Raw genomic sequence first — 27,807 nt, 5'->3', positions numbered from 1 at the left:
TCCTCTGTTGTCCCCTTCTCCTCCCACCTTCAATCATTCCCAGCATCAGGATCTTCTCAAATGAGTCAGTTCTTTGTATCGGGTGGCCAAATTACTGGAGTTTCAGCTTCAGCATCAGTCTTTCCAATGAATATTCAGGACTGATTTCCTTTAGGATGGACTGGTTGGATCTGGTAGGATGTTTAAGGACATCCTAAAATTTTGAAAAGATATGTATAGCTCATACATTTTCATATGGCCATCTAAAACTTCTAATCAAATTGAAAAAGATACAAAGCAAATATTTTCCAGTGAATATAAATTATGATGTTTTGAAACAAAATAGTAGTACCTAACGGAATCTAAATACCAGGGTGAATCATCTATTTAGAAAGCACACGAATAAGCTCTTCTTATGGAAAGTCAGACACTATTCTATTTTTTCTCCTTGAAGTTGCTTTTCACTTTGTTCACAGATTTTCTATTTAATATAATAGTTTTTATGTTCAAGGACTTCTATTGATCATCTACCATATTTTTCTGAAATAAATATGAAATCAATTAAAATTATTCTGAATTGTTTTTTACTGTGATTATAAGACTACTACAGGAAATACAATTTTTGGATATATATAATTATCACAAATTTATGAAAATAATAAAGATTTTATTTAATTTTTAAAAACAACTAAAATTTAATTAAAATTAGTTTCATGTTGTAAAGTTTAAATTTGCTCGACTGACTTTCTATGTAAATTTTATTGAATGCTAGAATGCAATAGAAAATCAATTCTATTTATCAATTAATAAAATTGGACATGAGGCATTTTGCACATTTCAATTTATTCAAAAAATATGAGAACTTAGATCTTGTTAAGTTTTAATACATTATTACCAATAAAAGAATTGTTGATAAAATGCCTTAATCTTGTCAGGCAGTTTAAATATAATTTTTTCAACAACTTTGGAGCTTCATATTCAGTTCTTTCAACATACATATAATATCTGACATATAAATTAATTAGCAAAAGCAGTCCTCCTATAAATAAATTAGTCAAATCAGATTTCCATCAAAAAAAGCCTAACCTCATTTTTTAATTCAAATATAGTTTACAAGTTCTTTAGGGTATTACAAATGCAGTGAAAAAAAATATTATGAAATACTCTTCTAAGGATCTGTTGCAAAAATCAATCAAATCAAGATTAAAACAATATGAAATACTATTAATTCACTTACTTTTACAAAAAGCCATAATAATATTTATTCTATATGCTATTTCTTACTGCTTATTTGCAATAAAGCAATATAATATATAGCTAAAATCATTTTATTTACAATAGAAGTCTGACAAAAGGTAAAGTATATTTTTGGTAAAAGTGTGTGTATACTGAATTCCATACATAATTTTAAAAAAATTAAATAAGAACCATGTATGAGACAGAGGATGAGATTATTGGATGCCATCACCAACTCGATGGACATGAGTTTGAGAAAGCTCTCAGAGTTGGTGATGGACAGAGAAGCCTGGCATGCTGTAGTCCATGGGGTCACAAAGATTCAAACACGACTGAGTGACTGAGCTGAACTGAACTGATAATATTCATAATTAATTTCTTTAATGCTATTATTATGACTAGACTTTCCCATAAGCTTAATAAAGCAAATATATATATAATCTTTAGGGTAAATTATCCAACATTTAATACATAACTTTAGTTTTGATAACAGGTGTAAGAAAATATCAATTACTTAAGTCTAATATTAATCACTTACTAAGGCTAATAAAATGATGACTAATACTAGAATAAGATGTCATGATATTATTGACAAAATAGGCTTTTAGCTGACTGTATTTAGTGAAGGTTCAACAAGGAAATAGAAGCTTTAGAAGTAACGTCAGAATGAGGAAATTACTTATGTGAACGTGGGATGAGTAGGGAAAATGAAGGTCTGGAAGAGAAGAGTCAGAAGATCAAGATTAGAGAAACCTTCACTAACCAGTCCTCCTGAAGCACTGAAGTGGATGGACAGGTCCGAGCTTGCTGGAAATCCAAGAACCTGAGATGTGTGACTGTCTGAGTGGTGCTGTGAAGGGATAGCCGATGGAGAAATCCATGAAGGCTGCCATCTCAGGGAACTGTTGCATCTGTGCAGTAGCTGCCCGTGGTTGGCAGAGCCAGCAGTGGAGATGATGAGAGAGGAGAGCAAGGACAAGGTGCGGCTCCAGGGGTCTTTCTCTCACCTTGTCAGGCTGACAACCTTCCAAGAGCAACAGTGTCTGCTTCACTTCAGCCTTTAGATTTGTGCACAGGTTCCTCTTTTAGCCAATCTTACCTTGAAATATATTGTGAGGGGATTTCCTGAAAATCTAGTTCCCAGCCTTCCCCAAGCAGGCATTTCACAATTCAGGACACTGACCACTTGTAACAACTCACACTGAATTGACAAAAAAACCATGCATTCTAACATTTTAGTCTGTAAATTTTCTCCAGTAGTAGGTTGAAACTTCTTGCAGTCCCTGAAAACCTTCCAGTTACTCTGAAATACATCAATGTCAATAGCATGTACTTCATGATCTATTTGAAGATATTTTCCTTTACAATTAAAGCACATCTTACAGGTATGGATATATTCAAAATAAGCTGCATATATATGATAGGTGGGAGAAAGGCCGTTTAATTTTTTGAAGCAAATACTCCTTTTGATTTGTCTCATCAAACTCTCCCCATAAGATCTCTGCCTTTTTGAAAGTCCAAGATAAGAAGAGACAGTAAGCCTCTGATGGGGAAAAATCTTCCATTTTTAAGTGCCCTAGAATATGTTACACAACTAAGCAATGGACCATAATAAAATTTGACATGAGTGAATTATATGCATTGTTTCTAAAAGTAGGGAATGAGAAATTATGAAATGGAAGGTGAAAAACAAAAATTTACATGAAGTCAGTAAAGAATATATATGGAATTTGAGGGTTAGGAAGTTGATTCTTTTAAAATTATTAATGCTCACATACCTCTTGAAAATCTTTTAAAGAGTTTCAAGAAGAAAAGCAGAGTTCAAGACTCACAGGGTATAGACAAAAAATAAGGCAGTGTGTACAGAAAGATGCAAACTCCTTTAAATAGTGCTTGTCAGGCCATATGAGAACTGGTTGGAAAGTCACATGGTGCCTATCTGAGGTAGGTTTCTGTAGTTTCTCTCTCTTCCCCTCATTTTGTCTTAACCTGGGACAAGACAGGCATATTGTCACATTAAAGGCTTTACTGAGAACACATGAATGGATGTGATACAAAAAGATAGGCAGGTGGTCAACCATCAAGATGCCTCATTATCTCTCTCTACCAACTGTACCTAGAAACAGAGCAAGAAGGAAAGAAATTCTTATCTTTCTGTGGCCTTTGTCTCTATAGCTTCATATTTAACATCATCAGTACTGACACTGGCAGTGGCCACACGCACACACGCACACACATACACACGCACACACACGCACACACCCCAGGATAATGATGTCCTAAGGCTGTGGCCACAGACACCACTTAAAGGAAAACTCGCTTAAGGAGACACTCTTTTTACTTCTAACAACACACTTAGCACCCACTTCTGGTAATGTTGATGACAAATCGTCCTTACTGTGAATTCCACCATCTAATTAAAAGTCCACGATGTTAGTTGAGGCCCCTCAGCCCACGTGGCACAGGCATGACATAACTAAGGACTGCACTAGAGGATGAAATAGAATCCTAGAAAACTCAAAAGGTAATTTTAAAGACATATTTCTAGCAGTTAAGGCTCTTACTTCCTTAAATGTGCTTCCTTTGTTTCTACAAAAACATGAATATGCTTGCAATTTTAAATATATTTCAAAATTATCTTAATCACAAATTCATAATTTTCAGTCCCATGTATAGTGGTTTAATTTTCTATTTTTATTTATAATTATTTTCCCCTCAAAAAATAAGTGTAATACAGCAAAGACTCAATGTACATTTGATTTATATGAATAGTGAATGGCCAACCTGAATTAGGATGGTCTTTCCAAATAAGTGTAACAGAGTACACATGACATCTACAGGATCTTAGGTCTGCTGCAGTAATCACTTAACAAAAAATACCACAATAAGATTTTTTTTAAAGACTCAGAAAAGAATTTCATTCACTACTGAACTTCATTAAACCACTAAGGTTTTTACGGGAAAGATCATTTGAAACATTTTGGATTGTATCTTGAGACAATGGGTTTCTATGGACCCACTAACCAAGGGACTGACAATATTCCACAGTGGAGAGAATGAAGCGGAGTGTTCAAATGCACAAGAATGTGGATGATTTAATAAGACATTTATGTAATCCAAAATAAGAGAGAATGGTGAAGGTGATAGCTTATGTTGAACAATCTCGGATTCATGATCTCTGAAGAAAAAGATTTAGCTTTGGGACCAGGGACCAGGTTTGATCACTCAAGAGCTTTTGTGTAGCAGAGTTTTATTAAAGTATGAAAGGGACAGAGAAATCTTCTGACATAGACATCAGAAGGGGGACAGAGAGTTCCCCCTCACTAGTCTTAGCAAGGGGGCTATATACTTTTTTAATTATTTATTACCATAAACCAAAATAACCTCTCAAGGTTTTAAAGATCTTACTAGACCCACTTCCACAATTATATTTTAAGATGACAGAATTAGAACTAACAACAGAAAGATCTTACCAGACCCACTACCATAATATACATTTTAAGATGACAGGATTAGTCAGAAGGTTCTCAAGAAGGAGAAACATGTCCTCAAGCAGGATACATTGTTGTTATATAATCACTGGTACAGAGTTTAAGGAAAAACATATCCTTGGGCAAGATGAGTTGTTTTGTTGTGCAATCATCAGCTCTGGGCTTAAAGGAAAAAAACATTTGTCCTTTTCTCCTCCTTGAGAACCCCAACCCCTCTCTCTCCTGCTCAGGGACCCCAGACGTCTTATCAACCTACCTAGGAACTGACTCTCTCAACAGGAAGAGGCAGAGGAAAAAGAGTAAAGTAAATACACAAATACACATTCATGATGTGCAAGTTAAGATTTGGTAGCTGATTTAATGTATCAATTAAGTGAAGTACCATAGACAATTCTAAATTTCTGTCTTAGGCAACTGAATAAATAATGCCAACCACTAGTCACTCATAGAAAACACAGAAAAGTGGCTCATAAAATGCTAAGATAGAGACCACTGGGCTGTGACAAATGGTATGTATTTATTGGTCCTTGTCATCCAGCTGCATATTTGCAGGTTTCAGGGGGATCTATATGTCCCAGGCACAATACTGTAAAAATATGTTGATTAAAATGGGTGCCAAAGAACAGTTGAAAGACAAGTGTCAAAAGGGGTCTTTTTTTAAGTACAGATTTTTGTTTTTAGTAAATTTGCCACAGAAACCTGAAAATCTACCAGTTATTTTCTAACATAGCTGGGTTTGGAAACTATGGCACTGAGATAACCAATTAAAGAGTTTTCTGACTGGTGCAGCTGAAGTTTACCTTCTCAGCCTTTGTTTATTAAATGGGAATTCATGGTGATCAATCTCTGGGGAGACCTTTTAATATCTGGTGGAAGTCAAGGCAGGGTTCTTTCCCAGCTCAATGTGCAGTTCTGTCTTTGAATGATCTATGTTGAAATTCAAAATATAATCAAGTTAGGCCAAGTCTTGCCTCTTTTCTGGAAAGTATTTCACAAAAAAGTTGTCAAGACTCTATTTATTATGTCATATCCACATACTACAAATTTAATACTTTGATATGAGTTTTGCTGTATATTGCAAGGATACTTTACTTTTCACTAATGTTCAGGATGGCTGCTACTGTGATTCTTGTAAATGATTGGGTCAGGTGCCATTGTTTCTTCTCTTACTGAGTAGGAACACCAGTGAATTGTATTATTGTTAAGATCTTACACCCTAAATTATCTGGAAACTATACTGAGAACTAGTGGGAAACAGGAAAAGGTTATATATTATGCCTTCCTGTGCTTAGACTGTGCTATGTCTTAATTATTCCTAGTTTTTCCACAAAGAAAGTTTCATAGGCAGGAGAATGTGTGGCTCTACTGCTCAAAAGAATGGTTTAATATTTAACTATAAAAATGGTTTCATGATAGACGAAATCCTAGGATTTCAAGAAAGCACTGTTTCAGACTGAGTATCTGTGTTCCTCCCAAATTTATATGCTGAAATCCTAATCCTGAAAGTAATGATATGAGGAGTTGGGGCCCTTGGGAGGTAATCAGATCCTGAGGGTAGAGCCTTCATAAACAGGATTAGTGCCCTTACAGAAGAGACCTCTGAAAGATCTCTTACCCCTTCTGCCACATGAAGACAAAATGAAAAAATAGCCATCTAGGATGAGGGCTTTCACCAGACACCTTGATCTATTGACATCTTGATCTTGGACTTTCCAGCCTCCAGAACTGTGAGAAATATATGTCTTTAGTTCACAAGCCTCCAGTTTGTATTTTTATTACAGCAGCTTAAACAAGCTAAGACAAGCAACAAAGGAAGAAGCAGCAGAGAAAGAAGGCCCAGAATGCAACTCTAAAGAAGATATTATTAAATATTAGTCGCTCAATCATGTCTGACTCTTGGTGAGCCTATGTGCAGTAGCTCACAAGGCTCCTCCATCCATGGGATTTTCCAGGCCAGAATACTAGAGTGTGTTGCCATTTCCTTCTCCAGGGTATCTTCCCAACCCAGGGATTGAACGCTGTTCTCCCGCATTGCAGGCAGACTCTACCGTCTAAGCCATATACATTTAAGGAATGGGCAAGGGAGATGCACACATGATATCGAGATATGTTGGAGGAAGACAAGAACATGATCCACTGAGAGGCAAAGAAGAAAGAGTTTTAATAAGGTTCGCCTAATTTAAGGAAAAGCTTATTATCAATATATGGAGCAACTAAATGTGATCTATTATCTTGACTGGAGCATGTTCAGTGCAATAGTGACAGTATAAACCAGATTTCACATTTTTCTTTTGTTTTAAGAAGTAAAACTACAAAAGTAAAAGCAGTTAGTGTTTTAATCCTGCAAAAATATTTCCAAGTTTAAGTTGAGAAGACATATAATAGCTAAACATATGGGCTATGGGTAGTTTCTTGTGGCAGCATTATTTTTTTTTTTATAATACATATATGTATTATATTTGTATTTATAATACATATAAAGTTCCTGTAGTCGACTTTTAACAGTGCTCTTTAAATAATTAATATTATCATTATGGTTATCATTTTGATTGTCATTGGTTCCTAGCTTCTCTCCTTGGTCTACTATAGCATAACCTTAAAGTGATTCTGCCTTTAGGTTCTCACCTTTCCTGTTTACTTTTTTTTTTTTTAACTTTACATAATTGTATTAGTTTTGCCAAATATCAAAATGAATCCGCCACAGGTATACATGTGCTCCCCATCCTGAACCCTCCTCCCTCCTCCCTCCCCATACCAGTCCTCTGGGTCGTCCCAGTGCACTAGCCCCAAGCATCCAGTATCGTGCATCGAACCTGGACTGGCAACTCGTTTCTTACATGATATTTTACATGTTTCAATGTCATTCTCCCAAATCTTCCCACCCTCTCCCTCTCCCACAGAGTCCATAAGACTGTTCTATACATCAGTGTCTCTTTTGCTGTCTCGTACACCGGGTTATTGTTACCATCTTTCTAAATTCCATATATATGCGTTAGTATACTATATTGATGTTTTTCCTTCTGGCTTACTTCACTCTGTATAATAGGCTCCAGTTTCATCCACCTCATTAGAACTGATTCAAATGTATTCTTTTTAATGGCTGAGTAATACTCCATTGTGTATATGTACCACTGCTTTCTTATCCATTCATCTGCTGATGGACATCTAGGTTGCTTCCATGTCCTGGCTATTATAAACAGTGCTGCGATGAACATTGGGGTACACGTGTCTCTTTCCCTTCTGGTTTCCTCAGTGTGTATGCCCAGCAGTGGGATTGCTGGATCATAAGGCAGTTCTATTTCCAGTTTTTTAAGGAATCTCCACACTGTTCTCCATAGTGGGTGTAATTAAGGAAACAATTCCATTCACCATTGCAACGGAAAGAATAAAATACTTAGGAATATATCTACCTAAAGAAACTAAAGACCCATATATAGAAAACTATAAAACACTGGTGAAAGAAATCAAAGAGGACACTAATAGATGGAGAAATATACCATGTTCATGGATTGGAAGAATCAATATAGTGAAAATGAGTATAGTACCCAAAGCAATCTATAGATTCAATGCAATCCCTATCAAGCTACCAACAGTATTCTTCACAGAGCTAGAACAAATAATTTCACAATTTGTATGGAAATACAAAAAACCTCGAATAGCCAAAGCGATCCTGAGGAAGAAGAATGGAACTGGAGGAATCAACCTACCTGACTTCAGGCTCTACTACAAAGCCACAGTTATCAAGACAGTATGGTACTGGCACAAAGACAGAAATATAGATCAGTGGAACAAAATAGAAAGCCCAGAGATAAATCCACGCACATATGGACACCTTATCTTTGACAAAGGAGGCAAGAATATACAATGGATTAAAGACAATCTCTTTAACAAGTGGTGCTGGGAAATCTGGTCAACCACTTGTAAAAGAATGAAACTAGAACACTTTCTAACACCATACACAAAAATAAACTCAAAGTGGATTAAAGATCTAAACGTAAGACCAGAAACTATAAAACTCCTCGAGGAGAACATAGGCAAAACACTCTCTGACATACATCACAACAGGATCCTCTATGACCCACCTCCCAGAATATTGGAAATAAAAGCAAAAATAAACAAATGGGACCTAATTAACCTTAAAAGTTTCTGCACATCAAAGGAAACTATTAGCAAGGTGAAAAGACAGCCTTCAGAATGGGAGAAAATAATAGCAAATGAAGCAATGGACAAACAACTAATCTCAAAAACATACAAGCAACTCCTACAGCTCAACTCCAGAAAAATAAATGACCCAATCAAAAAATGGGCCAAAGAACTAAATAGACATTTCTCCAAAGAAGACATACAGATGGCTAACAAACACATGAAAAGATGCTCAACATCACTCATTATCAGAGAAATGCAAATCAAAACCACTTTGAGGTACCATTTCACACCAGTCAGAATGGCTGCGATCCAAAAGTCTACAAATAATAAATGCTGGAGAGGGTGTGGAGAAAAGGGAACCCTCTTACACTGTTGGCGGGAATGCAAACTAGTACAGCATTATTGTTGTTTTCTGATAAAGTAAGACTTGAGTTCTGTTAAGACATGCTAATACAAAAGAACCAGTGATAAACATACTGCATGCACAGAAGAGGAAGCATAATTAATGGGGTGATTTTCTGAGGAGAAACTAAACAAGTTGTGAGAATTTGATATTTATTTCACACATGTGACAAAATTATAATGAGTTACTAATCTGTTATTACCTCTCCCTCTCTCCTCTCATGTGTGTCTCAGTGGCTATTTTCATCTCCGACAGCCCAAAGCAGAAATAAACACTCTAAAAACCATGGCCCAAAAGGCTCTGGATGCATGCTTACGCTGCAAGATTTTTTGCTTTGCATTTTTATTTTCACAACTGTTAGACAGCCTGAGTCTGGAGAAAAGGAAAGGAAACCAGGACTTGAGAGAATCTTCTATACCAAGACTTCGGGCCATTGAAGTGATTAAAAGAAAGAAAGAAAGAAAAAAATAAAAACCTTTTTTTTCTTCTCAAATTCCTGGCAAAGGAGTATAAAGAACTCAATACTTTTGAGCTAAGACCAAATATGAAACATGCTAAGCTACCATCTGCAGACCACCACCACCCAACAGGCATTACACTTCGAATCTCTTGACTAACAGGGTCAGGGAAATGGTGGGAAAGCACAATTAAGGAAAGATATTGCTCTTGACCAAGGTGAAACTGTCAGGGGTAGCACAGTGATTGAAACTGCCCACCCTGGCCAGGCACCATAGTAACCATTTGCATGAGTTGTTTTATGACAGGAGGTCCTGGTAAGTAACAGGGAACTAATAAGCCTTCACCAACCGGAAGAGTTCAGGAAACGTCAAAAGGAGACACCACATGTCTGACCACCTCCCAGAATCCTTCTCTCTGGCATCCATCTTGGCTGAACAAGGCATGCACCACTAGGAAGGACTCTGTCAGAATAATTGGCTAAAGACAACCCGGAAACTAATCCTATCACCATAAAACCGGAGAGCTATTCTCCTGGGTTCCCTTACCCTACTGCTCTCCACCTGTATGCCCTTTCCCAATAAAATCTCTTGCTTTGTCAGCACATGTGTCTCCTCAGACAATTCATTTCTAAGTGATAGACAAGAGCCTAGTTTCAGGCCCTGGAAGGGGTTCCCCTTCCTGCAACAAAACTATACCAAATCAATTGGGTTATGAGCTATGACAATGATGAGACACACCATTACCCACAAGGAGATTTAAGCAAATAAGATCTAATATAAGACTGGAGACTGCTAGATCACAGAAAAGGCAAACAAAGAAAACCCTAGGGTTTTTTGTGAAGTGAGGACATCAACATTTTTGAAAGAACTTAGTATTTCAAATACAGAACTGGAAAATTTCTGCAGCATTGAAGGTCTTATTATGAGTCAAGACCATGAAGTTGTGGAAACTCTAACAATAATCACTAGCATGTTAGTGCAGGAGAGGAAAGGGGAGTACCAGCATAATTAAGTATTATAATACCCTACCTCTATGCTATGCTATGCTATGCTAAGTCACTTCAGTCGTGTCCGACTCTGTGCGACCCCATAGACAGCAGCCCACCAGGCTCCCCCATCCCTGGGATTTTCCAGGCAAGAACACTGGAGTGGGTTGACATTTCCTTCTCCAATGCATGAAAGTGAAAAGAGAAAGTGAAGTTGCTCAGTTGTGTCCGACTCTTAGCGACCCCATGGATTGCAGCCTAACAGGCTCCTCCGTCCATGGGATTTTCCAAGCAAGAGTACTGGAGTGGGGTGCCATTGCCTTGACCCAAATAAGTCCTAAATAGACAACCTCAATCATCATGTCCCATTCTTTTTGTTGGAGACTGCCTTAGATAAGGTCAGAGAGATGTGAAGGAATTGAGGTGATGCAGAGTGTTGGGCATCTGAAAATGTTTCTTAATTTTTAAGAAGAGAAAAATGATGCTTGTCTTTCTGCTCTCTTTAGCTGTATCTGCAGGTGATACCTAAAACCACAGCCACTGTTTTGTGACTAGAAAAATATGCTGAAGTTGACAAAGGAAAAGGATAAATGGGGCCGTATCTTTGATGAATCACTGAGCCACTGAATTAATCAACCCTCCAGCCCCTCTTTCTTCAGATAGCTAGTTATGTGAGATAAGAGAGTCTCATTCCTTAAGCCACTTGGGCTTTTCATTTTCTCATAGAGGAAAACATCCTAGAAAAGTCATTTTTCCAACTTTTTTTTTTTCACCATGGCTTTAAAACACCATGACTAAAAACACTATTATGTAAGGAGATTAAAACATCATCTCTGGCTATGATTTAAGCACTCAATGTTTTTAGAGAACTTTATTGTGAATTTATTAGCAACTCTTCCAAACAGAGGTATGATAAGGTCAATGTTCTCATAATTTTAACTACTAAAAAGCCAAGATGAAGAGAGATAAATGGTTGATTTCAAGTGGCCCAGCACATCTGTGGAGTAATTTTCAACTCCCAGGCAAGAACTCTCAGAACCGAGCTGCCTTGTCTCTTTTTCTTGCTCTAGTTCACCTGAGTGTTAATGGCCATGCAGCAGACAATGTGTCTCCTCCAACAATTAGTAATTTGGGCTAAAATCAAAAAGGTGATGAAATCACTTTTATAATTCAGTGTTTCTCTAGGCTGAACACTCTGAGGAATCAGCCAGTGCCTTAGTCTGGGTGAGCTTAATGCCCCTGTTTAACATTTATATGATTCTAATTACTGGAACACCCCCACCCCCATCCCACCCCTGCCTCGCACTTCTGTTGACATTTTGACTTGAGTTTAAGTGGGTCTGTAAGGGATTATTTCAGCTCTGATGAAAAGACAAAGAATTCTGCTAACTGTAGAGGTATTTTAAATATACTTTTAGCATTGTACTCTCTTAATACCTTCAATGCTTTCATTAAAAAAAAAATTCCAAAAGATTCTGTAAATAATCTTTTTTATGTTTGTTAATACTGCATAAAAACAGGTTATGCAATTTTATCTTTAGGTTATCCCTTCATGCGTTAAATTATTTCTTTTTAGTTCCTCTCTAATATTTTGATATTTCTGTCATTTTATTCTGTCATCCTTACCTACTTCATTTTTTTCGTTTGTAATTTATTCTTATTTTCACAAATTATGGAACCAAGCAGAACCCTTTAGCCTCCTCCCCCTCATCCCAAGTACAAACCAAACAGTTAATGGTTAGGACAGTATAGTCACAGACTCAATGTCCAGTGCACATTACTGAGTCATTTTACTGATACTCTAACTGCCATGGGGGGTGGAGTGGGAACTGACTGCATGATGACCAGACTGTAGCCCTGACATGCTGCTAAGTCACTTCAGTCGTGTTCGACTCTGTGCAACCCCACAGACGGCAGCCCACCAGGCTCCCCATTCCCTGGGATTCTCCAGGCAAGAACACTGGAGTGGGTTGCCATTTCCTTCTCCAATGCATGAAAGTGAAAAGTGAAAGGGAAGTCGCTCAGTTGTGTCCGACCCTCAGCGACCCCATGGACTGCAGCCTTCATAAACTGCTCCAATTTGAGCAATACTTAATCTATGGCTAGCACCAGTTCTAAGAACTGGTGCAAAAGAATGGGATTAGAATTACTGCTGATAATAATATGCATCTTTAATGCCCATTTCTATCCCTATCAGAGCTTCAAAGAACCTAATGATAGGAATGAGATCACTAGTCAATGTAACCGAACTCCTGAGTTATGTTCTCCTGAATGCACACCATGCCTTGTCTAACATGAGGATCCTTTTTCTAGATAAAAACAAGTTAAAATGAAAAATTAAAGAATGATTAGCTCTCTCTCCCCAAAGGCCTCCTAAGGAATCCTGCAGGCAGATCATACACGTAAGATAATTACCTGAAGAAACAGTCAGCCAGTCTGCTCTCTGCTCACAAGGGAGGACTGGGCAGAACCCAACCTCCTGCCTCAATGATTCACTGAGATTCTTCCTCCCATACTTCCCTCTAAGAGCAGAATCATCAGAGCTGGTCTCTGGACACAAGTCCACCTTCTCCCCAGATTGCCAGCTTTTATGACTAAAGCACTTTTCCTTTCTATTGACCCTTGTCTCTTGAATGAGTGGCTTCTGAGCTCAAATAGCCAAACCTAGGTTTGGCAACAATTACATCATGATAAAACTTAATAAAGCTTTCTTACTTTATTAAGTAAGAATAAAGTAAGTAAGAAATAGTGAAATATTTCTCTAACAATTTATAAGTTAAACAAATGCATATCACAATAGACTTTTGTTGCTGTTTAAATAGGGTATTTTTATGATTTCAGTACTATACAAATTTAAGACCACACTCAGAAATAAGTTTAGGGACTAGCCTTACAAAAGACTAGGAGTGAGTAGTAAAAAGCCAAAACAAAAAAAGCCCATGCAGGATTGCTATGTAGTAATAAGGATCCTTCCATGCTTTTCAGGTAATCAGCTTTGGGGAAGAGTTCATCACTGATCAATCTTTGGCTACTTTAAATGGATTCAACTAATTTACATACTCAGTTTAAATCCAAATTATGAAAACTCCATTAGAAGTACTGCTAGTTAATGTTTATTTTCACCAATAAGCATTTAAAGTAAAAATCAAATTGTAAACATTTTAAAGTAAACTCCAGTAACACATTAAGTAAATTATTTTTAATTGACTAAGAAAATGGGATAGAGAGGATTATCCTGATAGAGATTGGGTTAAATACATCATTTCAGCTCTGCAAAAATTACAAATGCATCAAGAATATCTAAAAAGAATACTGTACAAACTGATCTCTAGAGTCTACATTTGCTATTATGAAAAAAAATGGAAAAATTAATTGTTAATTTGAGCCCACATCTACATTTTAAAGCAAACTAAGCCCAAATAACCCACTAGAAATTTATCTTTTTCTGAAGTAATTCAGATGATGAGGGGATTCCACGAAATATATTGTGTGATTGTTTTATTATTTATTTTTATCTACTGGTAGTAAAAATATCTAGAGTTAGTTTAATTATCTGAGTACAGTATTGTGATTAGTCTTTTGCCTAAATCTCTCATTCCTTCTGTGATTTTAAATTTCAACAGGATAGTATTATGTATTTTCAGTTTTTCTGTATACAGCTTAGTTTCTTTTTGAGAATCAGTTCAGTCACTCAGTCATGTCCTACTCTTTGCAAGCCCATGGACTGCAGCACCTTGTTGAACCTTCACTAAATACAGTCAGCTAAAAGCCTATTTTGTCAAGCATATCATGACATCTTATTCTAGTATTAGTCATCATTTTATTAGCCTTAGTAAGTGATTAATATTAGACAAGTAATTGATATTTCCTTACACCTGTTATCAAAACTAAAGTTATGTATTAAATGTTGGATAATTTACTCTAAAGATTATATATATATTTGCTTTATTAAGCTTATGGGAAAGTCTAGTCATAATAATAGCATTAAATAAATTAATTATGAATATTATCAGTTCAGTTCAGCTCAGTCACTCAGTCGTGTTTGAATCTTTGTGACCTCATGGACTACAGCATGCCAGGCTTCCCTGTTCATCATCAACTCCCAGAGCATGCTCAAACTCATGTCCATCAAGTCGGTGATGCCATCCAACCATCTCATCCTCTGTTGTCCCCTTCTCCTCCTGCCTTCAAACTTTTCCAGCATCAGGATCTTTTCCAATGAGTCAGTTCTTTGCATCAAGTGGCCAAAGTACTGGAGTTTCAGCTTCAGCATCAGTCCTTCCCATATATTGCAGCTATAATTGGATTTACAGGTTATATTTTAATAAGAAGCATCAGTGCATTGTAATTATAATTCGAGGACAGTTATTATTTTTCTACAACTGTAAATATAATTTGAGACAATTATTACATCAGTTTTTCCATTTTTATAAACTCCTATATGGCCCAAAATTTTACATGAAGATGGTGCTCAATAAATGCTTACTATACAAATTAAAAAAAATAATTATAGTTCTTTTTGATTAAATAAATGTGCACTTTAGGAAAACTTGTTTTTGAACAGTAGCACATTAAAGAGAAAATTTGTTTTGAATTCAGACAAGCCCTGGCAGAATCACGTTCGCCAATTGTCATCTATATGATCTTAGGCGAGTTGTTATCACCTCTATGAACTCAGTGCTCTCATTTATAAAACGGGATGCATTTTTCTGTAGTGCTGTTAAATCACTGCTGCTGCTGCTAAGTCGCTTCGGTCGTGTCCAACTCTGTGCGACCCCATAGACCGCAGCCCACCAGGCTCCCCCGTCCCTTGGATTCTCCAGGCAAGAACACTGGAGTGGGTTGCCATTTCCTTCTCCAATGCATGAAAGTGAAAAGTGAAAGGGAAGTCTCTCAGTCGTGTCCGACGCTCAGCGACCCCATGGACTGCAGCCTTCCAGGCTCCTCCATCCATGGGATTTTCCAGGCAAGAGTACTGGAGTGGGGTGCCACTGCCTTCTCCGGTTAAATCACTAATGAACATGTATATAAAGCATCTAATGCATGTCCAGGACATGGAAGACACTCATCAAATAGTAGCAATTTTGTTTATTGTTTATTATTTTTATTTTTTAACTTTCTGAAAATATAGGATTTTATAATATTCAAGCTTGATATATGACAGGCAAATTTTCATAATAGGTAAGATTAATTTTTGGCCTCTTGGGCTACTCCTTTACTTCTTCTATACCCTTTTTACTTCTTCCTGCCAGTAATCAATACACTGATGTTAGTGTACTGTTGGCAGTGTGGCTAGTCTAACACGCGTGGATTTTCCCAGCCTCCATACCAAATTTGTTCCAATGACTCCATATTCATGTTTCATCTCCTCTCTCCTTTAAGTTGGGTCCAAATTCAAGACATTTATGCATTTCGAAGGCATCATGGGGAAACTGGAACGTTTGATTTTTTGATGCATTTGTCCTTGCTGGCATCCATTGAAACATCAAGTTTCTTATCTCATCTTTTGACACTTGAAATTAAAGAATTCCCTTTTTATAACTTTTTGTTGCTGTGACATAATTTTCTAAGAGTACTGGCCACAAAGGACCTGGCTGGGATGGAAGTGTGTATATGTAAAAAAAAAAAAAAAAAAAAACTGAAAAATAAAAGTTAATACTTCAAATATATTAAACTGCTATATATATTTTAAAAAACAAGGAATATTCAAAAAACAATGAATAATATGTTGTTATTAGCTGAAGGAGAATCTTAGAATCAGAGAAGAGTCTCCTACTGGTACAGGAACTAAAATCAGACTTTGATACATCAAAGTCAAGTCAGGAAAGAACTCAGCAGTTTGAAGGGCTCGGCTATGTCACTGTTGCCTGGTAACCAAGGGCAAGAATGAGGTCACACAATATCCTGACCAAGCAGCATCTGTTACAAAATGAGGGACAGGTTTTATCCAGCTCTGAAGCAAAAATGGGTAAAGAGGAAAAAAAAAAAATTAAGAAAAGCTCTTCCTGGAAACAAAACATCACCTGAAAAATGTATAATTTTTACTTTTGTATTGCTTACATATCATTTGTAGTGTTAATAACACAAATTTAACCAAGGAAATTTGAAGATAAAATTGGCTTTATTAAATGACTGAGGAATTAGCATTCTATCTAGCAACTAAAAGGGTTCTTGAGGGGTTGTAGGAAATGGAAAGGTTCATATGCAAGAAGATAGGGCAAGAAGGTATTAATAAAAAGAAAACAGGCAACTTTTGAGCCAGGGCAACTTCTTTTTAGGGGGAAAAGAATCACAGAATTTTATAATGAAGATTGCCTCTTCTTCCTCTGGGTGGATGAGGAGGGCTTACATGACAGATTATCTCACTGGTGTTGACCAGAAACTTTCAGTCTGGTTAATTAAAATTATATTTCTGGGAAAGACAGAAACTGCAATTAGATCAGGTGTTAAAGCTAGGATTTGTACCATTGGCTTTAGCATGAGTGACATCATTTTGGGTCTGTAGCTTTATTTTCGGAAAAGGCAACGGCACCCCACTCTAGTACTCTTGCCTGGAAAATCCCATGGACAGAGGAGTCTGGTGGGCTGCAGTCCATGGGGTCACGACTGAGCAACTTCACTTTCACTTTTCACTTTCATGCATTGGAGAAGGAAATGGCAACCCACTCCAGTGTTCTTGCCTGGAGAATCCCAGGGACGGGGGAGCTGCCGTCTATGGGGTCGCACAGAGTCGGACACAACTGAAGCGACTTAGCAGCAGTAGCAGCAGCAGCTTTATTTTAACAGTAGCTTAGTGAAGACACATTAGGTGATGAGTATATATTATGTAGTTTAATCTATTGGGGATATATATTATTCTTAAGTCATACTATTGTGAGTTTTTTAAATAAAATTACAATATAAAGTTTTATTTCTACAATCTCAAAAGACACTGAGGCAAAAGTTAACACCAGGATTTAAACAAATTCTTTAATAAAACAACCACAAATACAGAAGTTAAAATAGACTGCTATTTATTTTTATCCAGTTCTGATCCCAAAAGTCACACTTTGCTACTGATGGTCCTGCTGTAAAATGAAGCATGGGTCATCAGGAAACTTAGGAATCTAGAGGGGGGAAAAAGTGCGGAACCAGGAAGGGGTAGGAGATGACGACTTAGGATAGACATTGTAACAACAAATCCTATCTAAACATAGCCAATTAATCTGATTAAGAACTAGGTATCACAGCCACTATGAAGAACAGTGTGGAGATTCCTTAAAAAACTGGAAATAGAACTGCCTTATGATCCAGCAATCCCACTGCTGGGCATACACACTGAGGAAACCAGAAGGGAAAGAGACACGTGTACCCCAATGTTCATCGCAGCACTGTTTATAATAGCCAGGACATGGAAGCAACCTAGATGCCCATCAGCAGATGAATGGATAAGAAAGCTGTGGTACATATACACAATGGAGTATTACTCAGCCATTAAAAAGAATACATTTGAATCAGTACTAATGAAGTGGATGAAACTGGAACCTATTATACAGAGTGAAGTAAGCCAGAAAGAAAAACACCAATACAGTATACTAATGCATATATATGGAATTTAGAAAGATGGTAACAATAACCCTGTGTATGAGACAACAAAAGAGACACTGATGTATAAAACAGTCTTATGGACTCTGTGGGAGAGGAAGAGGGTGGGAAGATTTGGGAGAATGGCATTGAAACATGTATAATATCATGCATGAAACGAGTCGCCAGTCTAGGTTCGATGCACGATACTGGATGCTTGGGGCTGGTGCACTGGGATGACCCAGAGGGAGGGTATGGGGAGGGAGGAGGGAGGAGGGTTCAGGATGGGGAATACAGGTATACCTGTGGCAGATTCATTTCGATATTTGGCAAAACTAATATAATATTGTAAAGTTTAAAAATAAAATAAAATTTAAAAAAAATAAAATAAATATCACAACCAAAAAAAAAAAAAAAAAAGAACTAGGTATCAGAGTTCCATCAGAAAAGCAAACACAGAAAAAGTGATCTGAATACTGATATACAATATTATAGGAGTTAGACCACAAGACATTGTGAGCTGGTAGATCAATCTATGCAGGTTACTGTCTGTTGCTCTGGCTATAAGTCAGACAGACTAGCAGCTAGGAAATAAACTGGAAAAGCTAAGACCTGCAGGAACAAATCAGAATCCATCAGGAACACACAAGGACAAAGCAGAATTTATGGCATCTCTCACCATCTACAACCCCGATGCCATGATGGCTGCAGGAGAGCAAGGTACTTGGCTCTGTGCTTGGCCTGTAACTCAAGGAAGCAGGAGATGTGGGAGCAGAAGAGACTGAGGGTACCCTGTCACCCCACTCTATCAACATGAGCTAGGAGAACAGAAACAAGATAAACGAGTTTCCACACTGACTGGGGACCTACATCAATCTTCAGAGCTTAAGGTCTGCCTCCCAGATCTTGTATAAAATGTCTTGTGCACAATGCCCACAGGGAAGGGAATTCTGGAAAATGTACTTCCAGCTTAGGTAAGCAGGCACAGGAAAGAGTAACCACAAATAATTAACAGTGAAGAGCTACTTTAATTATGAATAAGTATAATTTATAACTTGTTCTGAATCATTTTGATATTTTTAAACTATTAAAAAGTTAGTTTATTTCATAATGCGAATAACACCAATGGTAGATTGTATAATAGCAAGGCATATGCCTAGGACACCAGAAATATAGAGGGACCAAAATTAATTATTTTGAATCAGTGTGAAATAATTTGATATTTCTACATATGTGACAGACATTTGGATATTGCTACTGTTATTTTATAGTTTGGTTTTGTTTTATGTAGAGCTGTTTATTACTGAATGGACAGTAGGTACATATCATAATATTAGTTCTTAAGATCTCCAAAGGATTTAAACTAGTCTTGAGTTCCACAACTGTCAAACAATAACTGGGCTGTTTACATAAACTCCCAAAACAAACAAGTCCTTTTAGGATATAAAAGGTAAATTTTTAACAGACTAAGTCCAACTAACGCTTTATGTCATCTTCTTGGTAGTGCATCTGAAATACCCACTCAGTGGTGCTCCATGTAAAGTGAAGTCTCAATAGGCACCATTCTCTAAGTGTGCTGAATTTTTCATATATTTAATAGAACTTATGGTTTACTTTGTATTACTCAGTAACAAAGCATATCAAGACGAACTTCGATAGAAAATGCAAAGTTTATTGATACTTTTTAATTTATAAATAAATAAAACTAAGTGGTAAAATGCCATTTATCACAATTGCATTCAAATCTCAAAACTGAATTGTAAAAATTTAAAAAGATTTCAAATCCCTCACATACATATTTTCCTTTCTTTTGTGTTGTGCGTCCTCACAGAAACTGACGGTAATTCTACATAAGAAACTGAAAGAACTCCTAGACTAAGATTGTCAAACAAAATACAGGACAACCAGTTAAATTTAACTTTCATATAAATGATACTTTTTTTAGTGTAAATACTGTAGGGGCCATCAGTTCAGTTCAGTTCAGTCGCTCAGTCATGTCCAACTCTTTGCGATCCCACGAATCACAGCACACCAGGCCTCCCTGTCCATCACCAACTCCTGGAGTTCACCCAGACTCACATCCATCGAGTCAGTGATGCCATCCAGCCATCTCATCCTCTGTCGTCCCCTTCTCCTCCTGCCCCCAATCCCTACCAGCATCAGAGTCTTTTCCAATGAGTCAACTCTTCGCATGAGGTGACCAAAGTACTGGAGTTTCAGCTGTAGCATCATTCCTTCCAAAGAAATCCCAGGGCTGATCTCCTTCAGAATGGACTGGTTGGATCTCCTTGCAGTCCAAGGGACTCTCAAGAGTCTTCTCCAACACCACAGTTCAAAAGCATCAATTCTTTGGCGCTCAGCCTTCTTCACAGTCCAACACTCACATCCATACATGACCACAGGAAAAACCATAGCCTTGACTTAGACGGATCTTTGTTGGCAAAGTAATGTCTCTGCTTCTGAATATGCTATCTAGGTTGGTCATAACTTTCCTTCCAAGGAGTAAGCGTCTTTTCATTTCATGGCTGCATTCACCATCTGCAGTGATTTTGGAGCCCAGAAAAATATACTCTGGCACTGTTTCCACTGTTTCCCCATCTATTTCCCTTGAAGTGATGGGACCAGATGCCATGATCTTCCTTTTCTGAATGTTGAGTTTTAAGCCAACTTTTTCACTCTCCACTTTCACTTTCATCAAGAGGCTTTTGAGTTCCTCTTCACTTTCTGCCATAAGGGTGGTGTCATCTGCATATCTGAGGTTATTGATATTTCTCCTGGCAATCTTGATTCCAGCTTGTGTTTCTTCCAGTCCAGCGTTTCTCATGATGTACTCTGCATGTAAGTTAAATAAACAGGGTGACAATATATAGCCTTGACGAACTCCTTTTCCTATCTGGAACCAGTCTGTTGTTCCATGTCCAGTTCTAACTGTGGCTTCCTGACCTGCATACAGGTTTCTCAAGCAGTAGGTCAGGTGGTCTGGTATTCCCATCTCTTTCAGAATTTTTCACAGTTTATTGTGATCCACACAGTCAAAGGCTTTGGCATAGTCAATAAAGCAGAAATAGATGTTTTTCTGGAACTCTCTTGCTTTTTCAATAATACTAAAAAAATAAAGTATATCTGTTATCAGAAATTCAAATTGAACTGGGTGCCCTCTATTTTCATTTATCTGGCAACTCTACCCTACGCATATGGTAGAAAACTAATATGCAAAAAGTTTACCTGAAATGTATGAATGATTTGTACAGGGGATTATCAGAACAGCTGTCAGAAGGCTGGAAAGAAATCTTCTTGGAGGTCATGTGCAAGTGTTCATGATGGGAGAAAGTCTCCTGCCTCCTCCCCATCTCTGCTCCATCCCAGAGAACATATTGTCTTCCAGCCATTTTAGCCAGAGGGGCCTGCCTGAGTCAGTAAAAATGAATTAAATTGACTGTGTAGCTCCCCTATCCCCCAAGACAGTGTTTATCATTATTATCATTTTCCCATTTCCTCTCAATGCTTCTTGGTAACAATCTCTGCTGCTAATGTCAACAAGGAACAGAAAATATTTTACTGTCATAAAGTGCTTCTAACATTTATTACACTCCATGGCCATGCAACTAGCTTAAAAAGTAACCTTTCAAACCACCATGAGAGGAAAGCAGGGCTGTTGATACCCCTGAAGACAAAAATAGAATGCTAAAACTTCAACTGATCCCATTCTGATTCTTTCAACAGCTTCTTTCCTCTTTCAGAGTTTTGAAAACTTACATTTAAAGAAGTCTCCAAGACAGGGACTGGACAAAGACTTAAGACAAAGCAAGTCTATTCTACAAAACAGAAGAATAAAAAAATAAGAAACAAATATCAAACAAATAAGTTGCTTTTAAGCACTGTCCCCTCTCCATGCCCTGTAAATAATTAATCATAAAATACATGAAATGAAAGCTACCTTCATTATGCCAAAGGTCTATTTTCAATTTTTTTTTAGTGATTTTTCCAACTATATTGTGTCTACACCAATACTTTTAATAATAGAAAGATGAAACTAGGAGATTTTAGGATAAAATAAGTATAATATAGCTCTTAGAAGAACAGCTTTTATAATTAGATAGCTTGAAATAAAATATGGATTATGCTTCTTTCTAGCTAGAAGATGATCAGATAAGCTACTTAGCCTTCTGAAGCTCTAGTCTGCTTTCCATTTGTAAATTGGTGTTATTAATGATACCTTTTTTACAGGGATCTGTGTAATTATTAGGTGAGATAATGTTTATAAAGTTCTTGGAAGAGAATCCACCAAATAATTTGCTCTAAAATAAGTATTGCTTATGATACACCTCATTATTTTCTGATAATTTCATTTTATAAAGTGTCACAAAGAAGCACATAAAGTTTTGTTTTGAATCTGGTTAAAGGCTTCTCTGGTGGTTCATATGGTAAAGAATCCACCTACAATGTGGGAGACCTAGGTTCTATCCCTGGGTTGGGATAGAGATCCCCTTGGAGGAGGGCATGGCACCCTACTCCAATATTCTTGCCAAGAAAATGGTGGGCTACAGTCCATGGGGTCACAAAGAGTTGGACACGACTGAGCAGCTGAGCACAAGTGATGTTGAAGGAACACTGAACTTAAGGGTGGGGAATGCACAGAGGAAAAAGATTGGTTCATTCATTCATTCATTCAACAAAACGATATTGAGTACCTACCAGGTACCAAGTACCATAGGAGACAAAGGTTACAGAGCAGAATAAAAATTCCCTTTCCTCAGAGACCACACAATCTAATGAAGGAGGCAGCTGGTGTGCAAGACACTTTTAGTGTGTTGACTGCAGTGATGTGAACACTCCTAGAGAGAAAGGCACTTACCAATGCCAGGGGTGAACAGAGAGGAGTCATCCTTGAGGACAAATGTTTCTGTTTGATCATGAAAGACAGATGTAAATTAATCAGATAACAACAGGAGGATAATTTAAAAGTAGATTACAGGAGCTACAAGAGCCACAGGGAGTTTTAATATGAAATTTAAAACAGGAGTGTGTCAGGACACTAACCACAGTGGAAGGTCTCATACAGAAGAGTTAGGTGTTTAGATTTTTACCATGAAAGTAGGAAGGGACTCTGGGAGGATTTTAATCAAGGTAGAGATATAATCAGAGTTTTCCTATTTAAAAGATCACCCTTTCAGAAGCATGAAAAGATTATACTGGAGGGAAATGTGTACAGAAGCAAGAAGATCACATCTGCTGTAGCAATCAAGGTGAGATTTTGATTAAGAAAATGGAAATTGCAGTAGAAATAGAGAGGAAGGAAAGGAATCAAGAAACATTCAGGGGAAGAATTAGAAGTCTTAGCACTGAGGGAAAGGGATAATCCTCAATGACTCCTAATGTCTGCTACAGGACCTCAAGTGAGAGTGTGTTGGCTGGAAGAAGGGCAAGACATTAAGCTTCCTTAGTCACTGAGTAATTGACTACATCAGCCAGATAACCTATCTGAAGCAGTTTAACTGATATTAGAACAACACCACTTTAACATGTCCTTACATTTCAAGCTTTAAATTTTTTCCAAAAGTATACAAACAGTGTATTCTGGTTTTAAAGAGAAAGTGAAAGTCACTCAATCGTGTCAGACTCTTTTCGATCCCATGGACTATACAGTCCATTGAATTCTCCAGGCCAGAATACTGGAGTGGGTAGCCTTTCCCTTCTCCAGGGGATCTTCCCAACCCTGGGATCAAACCTGAGTCTCCTGCATTGCAGGTGGATTCTTTACCAACTGAGGTATCAGGGAAACCCTCTGGTTTGAAAATTCTTGGCAAATACAGTGCTTATATTCAATCAGCCCTTTTGTATTTCTAAGGAGAGTTTCAAGTGAAAACTTGCTTTCTTGCAATAAAAAGAAGAAAAAAGAAAACATTCAGGGAAAGGAGACTCTTGTTAAATTTTACCTTTTTTGGACAGCAATGCATATGCCATCAGTTAAGTTCAGTTGCTCAGTCATCTCTGACTCTTTGTGACCCCATGGACCACAGCACTCCAGGCCTCCCTGTCCATCATCAACTCCCAGAGCTTGGTCAAATTCATGTCCATCAAGTTGGTGATGCCATCCAACTATCTCATCCTTTTCAACAGTGTGAATATGCATATGCCATAAATCCATACATACATGGAGTTACTCAAAAAAAAAAAAGAAATACCCAGATATTTCTAAAGCATTTTACCCCAAAATGAAATGAAAGCAAGAGTTCTAGTAAAACTAGATTTAAATACAGAAATGGGGTCAAAACATAGAAGAGAAATCTGCATATGAGGAAAGCAACAGTAAAAAGCATAAAATATAAATAAAATCTAATGGGTCTCTAAATGATTAGACTTAGGAGAGTCTTTATCTCCAGGAAGTCTAACACTCACCATACCACACAAGTTTTATAATAATGTCAATATTATTTATTAGAATAAGGATTTTTATGAGACACTGGTGGAATATATTAGAATGGCAGATTAATGTGAAGTCCCAATTTTCAGTAGCTTATAACTTTGGCAGTATATTTAATTTCAAATGGAACTTGGCATGAGTTTACTATGTCAGACTTTAGCCCTTGCCAAGTTTGACAAGCATCCAGTTCAGCTGTTTTGGGCTAATGTGAATGCCAAAGTAAAGACTTTTTTTTTCCTGCATTCAACAACATTTTTCATTATAAAAAGCAAAAATGAGTAAATGAATGTTTATTGTTGGGCCCCTTAATTAATGTAAAACAATTCTCACACAAAGCAGAAATGCAAAGTGATTCAGTGAGCAAAGTAATGGACTGAGGACTCCGCAGAAGTAAATTTTAGTTTTGCTACTGACTCAGTATGTAAAGTTGGATAAGTAACGTTGCCTCTTTATGCCTCAGCTTATTCCACAGTAAGATTAGGAGATTAATACAAACATGCATAATCATAATGAAAATGGCTGTAAAGCAGTTTTCAAGTTTAAACATGTAATAACTTCTCTTTTCAATAGCTTTTCACTATAGGGATTTTTAAGGAAATAAATAAATTTGGGCATATAATGATGACCTATCTAAAGTTGTATAAAAAGCTAGTCTATTAATGTATCAGTATACCCTGGGAATTAATTAGGATCTCTGGGAAGCTATTTGTTCTTTTAGGTAACTAAGTATCATTTAGTGAATTAAAGATTTGGTTCACCATTTTGGAAATTACAGTTTCATTACATAAAACAATGCCCAAGTGGCTTGAAGAAGTTAGTACAGTCTACTTCAAAAAACAACTAATTTTCTACTAATGATAGTTTAGGCACTAGACCAAAAAGACCAACTAGCTTGATAAATCAGTGCAAAGGATGCAAGTTTTTTCTATGTATAATGAGTGAAATCACTATTTTCTTGGTCACATTAAGGATTGATTAGTAGGCACTTTTAAATGTCACAGTCAACTGAATTACAGCTTGAACTGCCTCTTAAGTAAACCCAAAATACCAGAGTAATCCAGTAATTTTAATTCCATAGACATAGCAAAAGATTATATACAACGTATCTTCCATTCAGTCCTGCTTGGATTGCATAGGGACACACATAAAAGAAAAGAAACAGTAATTACATAATTATTTACAAATGTCTATGTATTCACTTTTCTGTAAGAATAAACAGAGAGAGTGACAGAAGAGGAGACCCCAGCCTCCATTCCCTGATAAAGATCAATAATTAAAAGTTACACAACTATCCACAAACAAAAACAGCCCTGGGAGAGCTCTGAAGTTCTTATAAGAAATTTCAACGATTTGGTGAAACAAAAAGAAGAAAAAGCAGTTTTATTTTGCCTGCATCATCAAATCCCCCAAGTTATCAGTGCTCAGTTCCAAGAGGAAATAATGCAACTAGAAACATTTCTCGTCATAGAGTGAGGAAGAATGGGATGAGTGACCAGTTGCTCCAGCCTTTTGAGCACCATAGAAAGGCCCTGTTTAGGATTCACTCCGTTAAGAGATCAGCAAAACTGTGATACGTAGTGATGGTTGGAAACAAAGAAGAAAAGCAGAGACTACCAATATCAGCCACAGAGTATGAGCAACCACAATTCCAGTGAGCTTGTTTATGACTTTAGCATCTTTGTCTCTGAGAAATTGATGGTGAGCACAAATGCTATGAACTCCTGCAGATGTTGCGTGCTTTTGCCCCACAGGTATTTGTGTTTCCTGATGCCAAGTACCTGATTCCCTGCCTGCTCCCTCCCTCTCCTACCCCTGCCAGAGCCCAGGACCTACACTAGCAGCTGCCCCAGGTCTCTGCAGCTAAACAAGTGCAAGATGACAGTCTAGATCCCCACAGTTGATGCCCCACTGCCATGCAGGCACACAGAACTCAAACTTCTAGCTGTGCATGTGCACACAGCTGGACTTAGGCCCATCACCAACCTCCACTCTCAAGCCCTTATTGCAAAACCCAGCAGTACAGGACCCCTGTGGCCATAAGTGCACCCACAGTTGGTTCCAGCCTTTGCTGCTTGCTCTGGCCCCCACCACTACATCTATTTGCAATCAGCCTCTACCACTATACAGGCACTTGCAGCTGGTTTCTGCAGCTGGGTTTCTGTGTACCACAGATTCTAGTCATTTATGTGGTTTTCCCTGGACCATAACATCCCTTTGAGTATCATTAAACCCCCTGCAGCACAAAAAAACTATGTAGCAGTTGATGCTGTGAACCACAATGCCCTAAAGCCAATAAGCCACAACAGCCCCCACCCCAGATCTAATACAGTCACATGCTCCCACACTGATACCCTTCACCACTAGACTCAGAGGTCATACTATGCTCCAGCATGCTCCCACTCACAGGTGGTGACTGCTTCTTCAAATCTGCAAACACCTACACAAAGCTATGGATCACAAGGAATCAGAGACACATAACTAACCAAGGAAATACAGTAAATCTCCAGTAACTGGCTCCAAAGAAATGGAGATTCAAAAACTGCCCAAGAAAAAAAATTTCAATAATCATTCTAAAAATGCTCAGAAAGTTAGAAAAAGACACAAACACATAACTAAACAATATTAAAGAAACAATACAAAAACAAGATGAGAAATTTAACAAAGAGATAACAAAAACTGAAGGAATCAAACAGAAATTTTGGAGCTGAAAAATATAATGACTGAAGAACTCAATAAAAAGCTTCACTACAGACTAGAATAAGCTGAAAGAAGCATCAGTGAACTTGGAAGACAGATGATTCACATGGTCAGAGGAAATGTTTTCAATTTTTTGCCATTGAGGATAATGTTTGCTGTGGGTTTGTCATTTATGGCTTTTATTATGATGAGGTATGTTCCTTCTATGCCTGCTTTCTGGGGATTTTTTAATCATAAATGGGTATTGAATTGTCAAAGGCTTTCTCTGCATCTATTGAGATAATCATATGGTTTTTCTCTTTCAATTTGTTAATATGGTGTATCACATTGATTGATTTGCAAATATTGAAGAATCCTTGCATCCCTGGGATAAAGCCCATTTGGTCATGATGTATGATCTTTTTAATATGTTATTGGATTCTGT

At 37.3% G+C, this 27,807-nt stretch overlaps 1 long non-coding RNA gene across 7 annotated transcripts in view; it reads right to left on the bottom strand.

The window, feature by feature from the left end:
• Positions 1-27,807, bottom strand: part of LOC139176328 (uncharacterized) — a 187,123-nt gene that overhangs the window by 30,037 nt on the left and 129,279 nt on the right. For 5 of the 7 annotated variants that reach the window (XR_011560735.1, XR_011560738.1, XR_011560740.1 and 2 more), the window contains exons 3-4: positions 22,019-22,077; positions 21,488-21,670 (exon numbers count right to left, since the gene is read on the bottom strand). The exons of 1 other annotated variant lie outside the window; for it this stretch is intronic. This is a non-coding gene — a long non-coding RNA (uncharacterized lncRNA). Of the gene's footprint in view, positions 1-19,913; positions 21,367-21,487; positions 21,671-22,018; positions 22,078-27,807 lie in introns of those variants that run through there. One more of the 7 variants, XR_011560737.1, reaches the window with a different exon arrangement.

Source organism: Bos indicus, chromosome 16 (assembly GCF_029378745.1).
Source record: "Bos indicus isolate NIAB-ARS_2022 breed Sahiwal x Tharparkar chromosome 16, NIAB-ARS_B.indTharparkar_mat_pri_1.0, whole genome shotgun sequence".
NCBI lineage: Eukaryota > Metazoa > Chordata > Mammalia > Artiodactyla > Bovidae > Bos > Bos indicus.
The sequence above is the reverse complement of the archived record's forward strand: the minus strand, read 5'-3'. Positions and strand labels throughout refer to the sequence as shown.